The sequence below is a fragment of the Mirounga angustirostris genome, unplaced genomic scaffold, assembly GCF_029215605.1.
Source record: "Mirounga angustirostris isolate CCGP_5_RB_7025 unplaced genomic scaffold, mMirAng1.0.hap1 SCAF_16, whole genome shotgun sequence".
Lineage (NCBI taxonomy): Eukaryota > Metazoa > Chordata > Mammalia > Carnivora > Phocidae > Mirounga > Mirounga angustirostris.
Genome location: NW_026991724.1, coordinates 57,565,519 through 57,576,400, shown reverse-complemented (window position 1 = coordinate 57,576,400; position 10,882 = coordinate 57,565,519). Strand labels below are relative to the sequence as shown.

At 43.6% G+C, this 10,882-nt stretch overlaps 1 pseudogene; it reads right to left on the bottom strand.

The window, feature by feature from the left end:
* Positions 1 to 824: 824 nt before the first annotated feature.
* On the bottom strand, positions 825 to 2,132 carry LOC135362872 (vomeronasal type-1 receptor 4-like; annotated as a pseudogene).
* Positions 2,133 to 10,882: the final 8,750 nt, after the last annotated feature.

The window sequence follows — 10,882 nt, the reverse complement described above, 5'->3', positions numbered from 1 at the left end:
AATTTAAAATTAGAGCTACCCTATGACCCAGCAATTGCACTCCTGGGTATTTACCCCAAAGACACAGATGTAGTGAAAAGAAGGGCCATATGCACCCCAATGTTCATAGCAGCAATGTCTGCAATAGCCAAACTGTGAAAAGAGCCGAAATGCCCTTCAACAGATGAATGGATAAAGATGTGGTCCATATATACAGTGGAATATTACTCAGCCATCAGAAAAGATGAATACCGGGGTGCCTGGGTGGCTCAGTTGGTTAAGCGACTGCCTTCGGCTCAGGTCATGATCCTGGAGTCCCGGGATGGAGTCCCGCATCGGGCTCCCCGCTCAGCGGGGAGTCTGCTTCTCCCTCTGGCCCTCCCCTCTCTCATGCTCTCTGTATCTCATTCTCTCTCTCAAATAAATAAATAAAATCTTAAAAAAAAAAAAAAGAAAAGATGAATACCCAACTTTTACATCAACATGGTTGGGACTGGAGGAGATTATGCTAAGTGAAATAAGTCAAGCAGAGAAAGTCAATTATCATATGGTTTCACTTATTTGTGGAACATAAGGAATAGCATGGAGGACATTAGGAGAAGGAAGGGAAGAATGGGGGAGGAATTGAAGGGAGAGATGAACCATGAGAGACTATGGACTCTGAGAAACAAACAGGGTTTTAGAGGGGAGGAGGTAGGGGGGATTGGTTAGCCCGGTGATGGGTATTAAGGAGGGCATGTACTGCATGGAGCACTCGGTCTTATACTAAAACAATCGTATAATCACCACATCAAAAACTAATGATGTATTTTACGGTGACTAACATAATAGAATTAAAAAAAAATTCAAAAGCAGAAATTAGGAGCTATAGAACCCCTAAGGATCAGCAGTAAGAGACCAATAGTAGGAAAACATGAAGCCAAAATATGAGAAGTATGCATCAACCCTAGATAAGAGCCTATTAAAGTAATGACATAAAAAGCAAAAATGGAATTCAGCATGTAGAAGACAACACATGTGGTCACCAGCATCAGGATGGTATGGGCGGCTCTGGTCTCTGGGGGAATCTGCGGTGACCATTGGGGCTGTGAATATACGACACTCTCTGGTGATGCCTGTGCAGGATCAGCACCATCGAGCCACTGGATCAGACCATGAGGCCCATAAACATGGCATCAGAGATGCACCACAAGAAGACAAGACTTGTATTAGGAGCTAAGGATGAGCAAAACCATTTGTCGTGGGTATGGTTGTATGTGTCCTGTAGACCAGTAACTTTCACAGGAACATAGATTTTTTTTTAAGATTTTTTTTTAGATTTTATTCATTTATTTAATTGACAGAGAGAGAGAGACAGCGTGAGGGGGAACACAAGCAGGGGGAGTGGGAGAGGGAGAAGCAGGCTCCCCGCTGAGCAGGAAGCCCGATGCGGGGCTTGATCCCAGGACCCCAGGATCATGACCTGAGCCGAAGGCAGTTGCTTAACCAACTGAGCCACCCAGGCGCCCCAGGAACATAGATATTAATTAAGATGCTGGAGATCCAGCAGATGAACAGGAAGGACCAATGACCTTGGGGGTTCATCCTCTGAGCATCCTCCCGCTGTCCTGGGGAAGAGAATGACACACTGAAAGGTGCTCAGGACACCGGTGGAGCACAAGGTGGTGCTCCAAGCCATTTGGTGGATGTAATGGACAAGTGTACACCCAAGAGTGGACAGGAGTTGCCTAAAGACAAAAGCCGCCATTGTGAGTGGAATCCCAGTGGAGAGAAGAACCAAGAGATTGGCTACAGCCATGTGGGTGAGAATCATGTTGAAGAGCCTCTGCTTGTGTCCATGCAAGAGTGGAGGGATGTTATGGGAGAAGAGGATGACACCGGCAAAAGACCCAACTCCAATCTGTAACAAAAAGATGGTTTTCAGAGTCTCTTCCCCTGTGGTTCTGAAAAGACATGGTGAGGGCTTCAGAGTGGCCTGGAGTGAAGAGTAGGCTGTTAGTGCTGGTATAAGGACTCTTCTTAGTTCTAGGACCTTTTCTTCTCCTGAAAAGGGAGATACACTCATATTCCACAGGAGACTCGACCTGGAGAACATGTCATAGACACCAATTTCATATTATTACTTTGCATTTCTATTTACTTTTATGTTCTGTCTCCCCATCAGAATGTAAAGTCCATGAACTCAGGAAGCATGCCTGTCTCGGTCAAAAAATATGGTTGACATATAATGGGTATAAATACATACTTTATAAATGAATATGTGGAAGGAGACAACAAGAATAGTGTACCATCTTTATAAATCATTGCCATCCTGCCATTATAATGCATTAATAAAGTTAAATGGAAATACAAAAATATACAGATTATAAGATTTATCTAAAATTACAAGAGAATACATAGTCAACTTCTGAGGACTCAATATTATATATTAGAGTGACAGTACACAAAATGCTTTTCAAAAAGTCAGTGGCCATCTGAATACACATGTCCCTAAAATGTCTTCAGATATTCTATTTCAGTATAGAAAATATCCCTACTGGCCGAAGAATTCTAGTTATTAATAATTCCACAGATTGTAACTTGTTGAGAAGTCAGTTCCTGGAAAGCTTTTTCAAAGTGGTCTCCCACTCACCTCAGTCCACACGAAAAAGTAAACAGGACTCAAAACAGCCAATCAAGATAGGTATTAAAGAGGGCACTTCTTGTGATGAGCCCTGGGTATTGTATGTAAGTGATCACTGAATTTTAATCCTGAAACCAGTATTACACCAGTATGTGAACTAAAATTATTTTAAAAACCTATCAAGTTGTACACCTTCACTATAAAGTTTTATTAGTCAATTACACCTCAATAAAGCTAGTAAAACCCTTCTATCATTAAACCATTGCACAGATTGATTTACATCTCTGAGTTTTTGAGTTCCTACATTTTTTCTTAGTCTTTGATTCTCATTTATAAAATCCAGAACCAATTAAACTAGGTACCTTAGTTCAAAAGCAACCATAGCACATTTGGGTCGTCCATTAAAATAAAGACTGATCTGAGCCCTTATGAGTGAAAAAGAAGGTTCTGTGACATACAAGAGAAAGATGGACCTATTCTGGCAAAAGGTGTGAAGTCTTCCAAAGGCAATAATCCTAATTGTTACTGTAGGATTCAGAAGCCACAGTGAGAAAGGAAAAATAAATGATATTGAGAAAAACATCTCTGAGTTACTAAACTTTCTTGCTCTTTGGGAAAACTGGGTCCATGTTAGGGGACCTTTGTGTAGACAAGACAGGAAACAGCATGGTGAGTACCTTGTGACCGTCAGCTTTGGACTCACCCAGTACGGGTTTTGTTTCTTATTCCCCACTCTTCAATGATAATTAATGGTGCTGGGACATTAGGACACATCCTTGAGCTCTGAGAACCTGTTCTCTCATTTGTGATATGGGAATGACAGTGGAACTTTGGGTCAGAGGCTTAATCCTTGAGCAGACGAAGATTCCATCCTCTGCAACCTGAAAGCTCTTACTGCATGTTACAATCATCCACTTACAAGCTTAGTCCCACCTGGGGTGTGTCACCGCTCTGTGCATCTGATTTCTCATTGAAAAGTAAAGTTTGCTTTAATATGGAACACCACTCAAACCTCATGTGGATATGCAAGGTGGATTTCATGTCAATTATTGATCACCATGGCTAGAACAAAATTCTCATTAAGTGGTGGGAAGAATTATTTTTATGATAGGTGTGGTTTCCTTGTTTTGATTACCTACCACTACCAGGGATACAAGGGAAGAATAATGACACGTAAAATGGGAAGAACAGACTAGCTGCATTCCAACACTCACACCATTTTGTGTGACTTGAAAATGAACCAGAGTTCATCTTACTAAAATTTTCTCTCTCCATTTACTGCATCAAGTTAAACAAAGATAGAAGGGCCCTTTTCTACTTATTTAAAGTATGAGCAATACCCCCACTTTCAACACAGATCATCAGAGTATCAGTAAGGAAGCATTGCCCCCCAAATGCACAATAGACCCCCTTGACCTGACCATCTGCCCTCCAGTGGCGGAGCACACCTGCTTCCACACAGAGTATTCATCAGGAAAGATCATAGGTTAGGTCCCAAAACACGTCTTAACAGATTTATGAAGACTGACATCATATCAAGTATCTTTTCAGACCACAACGGCATGAAACTAGTAATCAGTAACAGCAGAAAACAGGAAAATTCACAAACATGCACAGATTCAACAACACACTCATGAACAACCCATGGGGCAAAAAAGAAATCAAAGGGAAACCACGAAATACTTTGAGACAAGCCTAAGGGGAAACACAACACACTAAATGTATGGGATTCAGCAAAAACTGTTCTAAGAGGAATGTTTATAGCTATAAACGCCTACCTTAAGAAAAAAGAAAGATCTGGGCGCCTGGCTGGCTCAGTCGGTGGAGCACGAAATTCTTGGTCTCCGGTTTGTAAGTTCGAGCCCTGTGTTGGGTGTATTGATTACTTAAAATCTTTTTTTTTTTTTAAGATTTTATTTTATTTATTTGAGAGAGTGAGAGAGAGAGCACAAGGTGGGGGAGAGGCAGAGGGAGAGAGAGAGAGAAGCAGACTCCCTCCTGAGCAGGGAGCCTGACGCTGGGCTCAATCCCAGGACCCCCAGATCATGACCTGAGCCCAAGGCAGATGCTTAACTGACTGAGCCACCCAGGCACCCTAACTACTTAAAATCTTTAATAGAAAAAAGAAAAAGAAGAAGAAACAAAGATCTTAACAAACCACCTCAGTTTATACCTCAAGGAACTAAAAAAAAACTCAGCCCAAAGTACTTAGAGGGAAGGAAATAACAAATGTCAGAGCAGAAATAATGACAATGAAACCAGAAAAACAATCGAAAAGGTTGATGCAACCCAGAGCAGGCTTTTGTAAAAGACTCATCTCTCTACTCACCACTGGCAAGAATGTGAGGGGGGACAACATCCATGGTCAGGCAGCCAACTGCATTTCCCACTCCACTCCCATCCTCGCTCCCTTTCATTCCTATAGTCAGCTGAATTCACTTCCCTAGAAAGAACCAGACGTGTTTTCACTTCATCACGCAACCCACGTTCATCCTCCTCCTGGAAGCCCCTCCTCCCATCACCTCCCATGTCTCACACCTTCTCAAGCTCCACCCCACCCAGCTGCACCTGCTCACAGACACCTGACCGCCATTCTCCATCATCATATCCCTGTTTGTTTCTTTACTCCTATATCCTTTCTCTTCCCCCTACACTGAGCTGGGTGAGTAGTCTCCTGATCCACTGATGGATACTTCAGCCACAGTGTCTGGACACAGGGAGCAAACAGCCCCTCCTACTGTTCCATATCACCTCCAACAACAGCAGGAGGAAATACAGCAAGTTTATGCTGGTCTCTCCTTTGAATTATAATGACCTGCAAATTCCCTGGCACTGCAGGGTGCATGGGATTCAATGAATCCCATGGAACCTTCCTTATTGGCAAAAGATCTGACTTGAGTCTCATGCAGTAAGGCCTCCTATGACCCCTCTGGAAACCCCACTCTGTGCTCCCTAATTCACACCTCCACCCAGCTGTGGCATAGATGCAGATGCTCAGAGTGAGGCAGGGTTGGCGTGCGTCCTGCCCAATCCATGTTGGTGCCCAACCACATCCCCAAGTTCCTGGGTTTTGCCCTGAACAGAAGGAACCACTCACCTGGCTGGTCTTTGCTCCAGAGCTCTGTGCAGGGAGGTGTCAATCACAACGAGCCAGAGATACAGGGACAGGGTTCCTGGACCCGATCTCCCCACAGAGATGCCCTTACCATGTCAGCTGTAGTCTTGATGACCCTCTGCAGGGAGAGCCTGGGGCATCTCCAGTGAGGAGCTAATTTAATCCCCAGTGCAAATCACCATCATTCCCTTCAGATGATTAAGGACAGTTGTTGGCAATTAACAAGAAGATTGGGGTGTGGATAGCCAAAGAGCTGGCATAAAAAAGTTTTCTAGCTCCCTGTGGAAAACCATATTCAGAACCAAAGTTGTAATCAGGAGTTAAAAGGACACAGAAAAGCACATCAAGGACTTGTTGGGGAACAAGATGTGACCACTCTCCCTGCTCATGCTCTCTCTCTAGCGCTTGCTCTCTCTCTCTCTCTCATATAAATATATAAAATCTTTAAAAAGAAAAGAAGATGTGACTACTGGGGCACCTGGTTGGCTCAGTCAGTTAAGCTTCCAACTCGATTTCAGCTCAGGTCCTGATCTCCTGGTCGCAAGATGGAGCCCTCCCTCCCTACCCCCTTTCCCTGTGTTAGTCTCTCCACTCTGCAGGGAGCCTGCTTAAGATTCTCTCTCTTTCCCTCTCCCTATTCCCCTCCCCTTCTGCTCTTGCTCATGTTCTCTCGTTATCTCTCAAAAAAAAAAAAAAAAAGATGTGACCACCGACTTACCCATGAGCTGCACCTGGGTACTCAGGCTCCTCATCCTCTCTCCTGACCTTGGAACGTGGATTTGCTTGCCTTTCCCACTCCCAGAGGCTGTTCCAAGGGCATAGCCTTGAGATAGTGATGTGATGTTGAAAAGACCTGCCCGAGCCCAGGCACCTCTTTATAAACTTAGAAGGTTTGGAGGGCAGATTCAGGGATCCATTCATCTTGCTGCTGCCCGAGACAAGCCTCGTATGTAAGTTCCCTTTGCTTATTAAAATTGCCATCTGCCAACCTGGAGTGGCCTGCCTCCTTCTTCGGTCCCTTCCTGCCCTCTGTGTGGGGGGGGGCCAGCTTCCAGTAACACCAGGAAAGCTCCATAGAGGGCTCCCTTTATTTCCAATGGGGTATGTTCCTCAGTGCTTTTTCATCTTTCCAAAATACTGACCATCCTCACTGGGTCAGGACTCTGGTCTTAACATGACTTTAAATTCCATGCTTCTTGCTATTTATGGCCCTATGTCTTTTTAGTCTGGAAAATACCCCCTTTTGAAAGCATTTTCCCACCTCAAAATACAGGTATCCCTAATCCCCACATGACTCCAAACAAGATGATAATTTCCCTTCCAAGTCCCCATTCAGCCCGCCTCATGTGCCTCTCATTGTGTAACCAGACTCCCCTCTTTATTCTGGACCATTTGCACATGAAGCATTCCTGAGCCTACACATTGGGCGAAGGGCAAAGCCATATAGGAAACATAAGTGATAACAAAGGAATTCAGACTTCCAGTGCCTACCACCCACCCTGGTATCTAAAGTCCATAGTGCCCCCAACCCCTGGGACAACCATACACTCCCTATGGGTTTCCAACAGTCTTTTCACCAAGAAATTGTTCTTTTTGCTGTCTTTTGTTTACTATTGACTATGACCTCATGTTTTTTATTCTACTTTTAGGGCTAATTCTTTAACACTATATTTCACCCACAATATTTTATATTAGTTTGAACATTTATAATTTCAAAGAGCACTATTTAACATTTGCTCATTAAAATATAAATTTTAGGGATGCCTGGGTGGCTCAATCAGTTAAACATCTGCCTTTGGCTCAGGTCATGATCTCAGGGTCCGGGATCCAGCCCCACATTGGGCTCCCTGCTCAGCGGGGAGTCTGCTTCTCCCTCTCCCTCTGCCCCTCCCCCGATCATGCACTTTCACTCTCTCTCAAACAAATAATAAATAAAATCTTTAAAAAATAAAATACAAATTTTATGGACCCCTGGCTGACTCAGTCGGAGGAACGTGCAACTCTTGATATTGGGGTCATGAGTTTGAGCCCCACGTTGGATATAGAGATTACTTAAATATTTTTTAAAAATTAAAACACTTTAAAAAAATAAAATACAAATTTTAATGGACGTTTTCAAGCACACAAAACTGTAGACAATAGTATCACAACCTTCCCCCTACACACGCACCCCTCAGGAACACCTTGTCTACTTTAAACCATCATTTACACTGAGCAGATTTAGTTTCATTTATATCTCCCTCATATTTCGTTACCCTGGAGAACGATAATTATACTCTGGCTAGGAACAGCTGGCTGTTCCTATTAACAGACATCGCTATAATGATGCATTCATGGGGTGAAAACCTTTATCAGTTAATGCGTTCAAAGAGGAATGAACAACTGGGGAGAGCTCATGATAGGAGTGTCACAGCATCGCTTCTATGTTGCCTTTTGGAATGTCCCAGTCGACCACTTCCCCCCAACCTCCTCACTCCAATTGTGCAAGTAAACTAAACATCATCAACTACAAGCATTAAAAGAAGATAATGATTATTTGAGAGCATGAATAAAGCAGAAATGTTAAAAAATGGCACCATGGTTGATGTGGTTGGATCTCTGCTCTGATTCATAAAATGTTGAATCACCTAACGGATTGTGTGCTTTACTGTTAGGAGCATAAGATCTCATAACCCAGAGGTAAATTTGTATGCCTTCATAAAAAGGATAAACAAATGGGTAATCTGTTACAGTCACTATAACGAGAACAATCTCCACAATAATTGTGGACCTGTGCTTATCTGGGTCAACAGCAATGATTTAGGGTCTGCAGATGTCCTTTTGACTGTGGTAACACTTGATGTGGTCAGACCCACCATCTCCCTTAGTTCCCTTTGCTTGCTTTCCACAGAGCTACGCTCATCACATTTTCCTTCTACAGAGCTGATCACTTATGGAGATAGGATTTGGTGTCAGTTGCAGATACTTATTATCCAAGTCATTTACTCATGCCACAGATTTGGTGATCTCCATGTACACTTCCCCTAGAAGGCTCACAGGTGTTTGAACTTAGATGTTCTCTCAAGTGCCAAAACTAGAAGAATCTGGAGTTAAGGCCTCTGGTTCCAATAAAATTGTATGTGGAACCAAGAGAGACCCTGCCCATCACAGCCACATGAAAATGCTGAGCCCAAGACCTGTCCTTGGATGGTTCAAAGCAGCACATTCTATGGATTAGAAAGTGTGGGATATGGGAGTGGATGGAAGTCAGGGCAGAAACTGTCATGGCCTTTGGGTGGCCAGATGTGAGAACTGAAATGAACTCCTACCAAAACTACTTTGGGGCCGAAGTAAAATGGATCCTTCTAGATCTGGCCACATGAAAATGTCAGAGAATTAAAAAAAAAAAAACACACACTACCAAATAATTTTTTTCTATGGCAGTTGTCAATCGATGATATTCTAATTCCATCATTCCTTCTACATTTACTAGTTGCTACCAGACCCATCTATCTTTGGTTGCTGGCTCTGCCACTCCAGCTGTGTAATCTTGGGCAAATGAAAGGAAAGAAGCCAAGGGTCAGCCTAGAATTTTGCATCCAGTAAGAAAGACATTCAGAAATTAGGGTGACACCTCCTTCTCTCTCTCTCTTTCCCTTGTTCATCCCTCTCTTGCCACATCCTTCCCCCTCTCAGGCTACCATGCAGTTGGTAGAGCTGCAGAGGCACCCTGGTGGTGGCATGGGAACCCTCTAGATTGCAGGGCAGTGAGGACAGAAGCGGACAAAACAGCTGTATAGTTGTGTGTTTTAGTCACCACACACCCAGGGATGCAGGTGGTGAGGAGGTAGGGGAGCCATGGGAAGGAACAGTAGAAGCAAACCTGCATTGCATGAAGGTACTGGAGGGATGGGGGAAAGTAGGCAGAGGACTCAGGCACTGTGGCTATGAGTAGGATCCTCAAGCATTTAAGTGTTGAGCAAATAGAATGGAATACAGGTTTCTCACTGTTGGAGGAAATATTTATAAGCAGAGAACAGGCAGAAGTTAGAATGAATCCTAGGGGCTGGTTCTGATGGGAGGAATTCAAATGTGAATAACTCATATGTGAATAACTCCTAGTTCTTTATGCACATGCATGTGTGCACATGTATGAAACCTAATTATGAGCTTTTTGCTGAGAGGTCCCAGAAGCAATGACATGCTGGTAACAATGCACAGAGCTAAAAGCAGGTCTTGGTTTCCAGCAGCCAACCTCCATTGAGGGGATCTTATTCTTTGGTGAAGTGGTAGATACCAGGGCTATGTCTTGAACAGCACAAGGTGAGCCTACAATGATTCCTTTTGTTAAATCATACAGCCATACAGATCTTCCACTGGCCAATCTGGGACGACATGAACATGAAAACAGATAACGATTGCATCACAATGCAATCCATTGAACCATACAGGAATTTAGGAATCCTTTGGACGTGAATAAAAGAGAATGGATGGATGATTAAATAAATACATGGGGTGAAGGGAAGCCTCTTCCTTCAGTAGATTCCTACTAATTAATGTTGAGGGCTGACGTTAGAGAACCATCCTGTTGGTTGTTCCAATGGGAGCTGTGATAGCTAAGGCACATGAGTGTAAGGTGACAAGGAACAACACAGTGGGACAATCTCAGGACATCTCCCCATAATGTGCTAAATCAGTTGCAAAGACCAAATGGTACACATAAGATGGAGAGATTTGGCAGATGCCAACCTGACCAGGTGATCAAGGTGAACATAAGCACCGTTAGGATGGGTGAACACCATGCGTGCCCTGGTGTGAAGCACTGGGAAGAGAACAGCAACATTTCCCAGGTCCTCCTACCGAGGAAATGTGAGCTGAGTCTGGTCTTGAGGAAGCCCAGAGAGACCCGCGGGGCGGGTCATTCAACAGAACGAAGTAGGGCAAGGATATGAAAGAAAGGGAAAGTCAGCAATAACAGTTTGATACTGGAGAACAAGGAAGAGACACAGCAACAAAGTGCACATTCCTGGTGGGTAATTCCAACCAGAAAGGAAAAGGAGATGTTTCGGATCCGTTGGAAAATTTGAGCATGGCCCATGGATAGAGCAGTGGTGGTGTGTCTACACTGATTTTCTAAATCAAAGGACAGTATGTTGTTATTGCAGGAGTGTCTTTGTTGTAGGGAA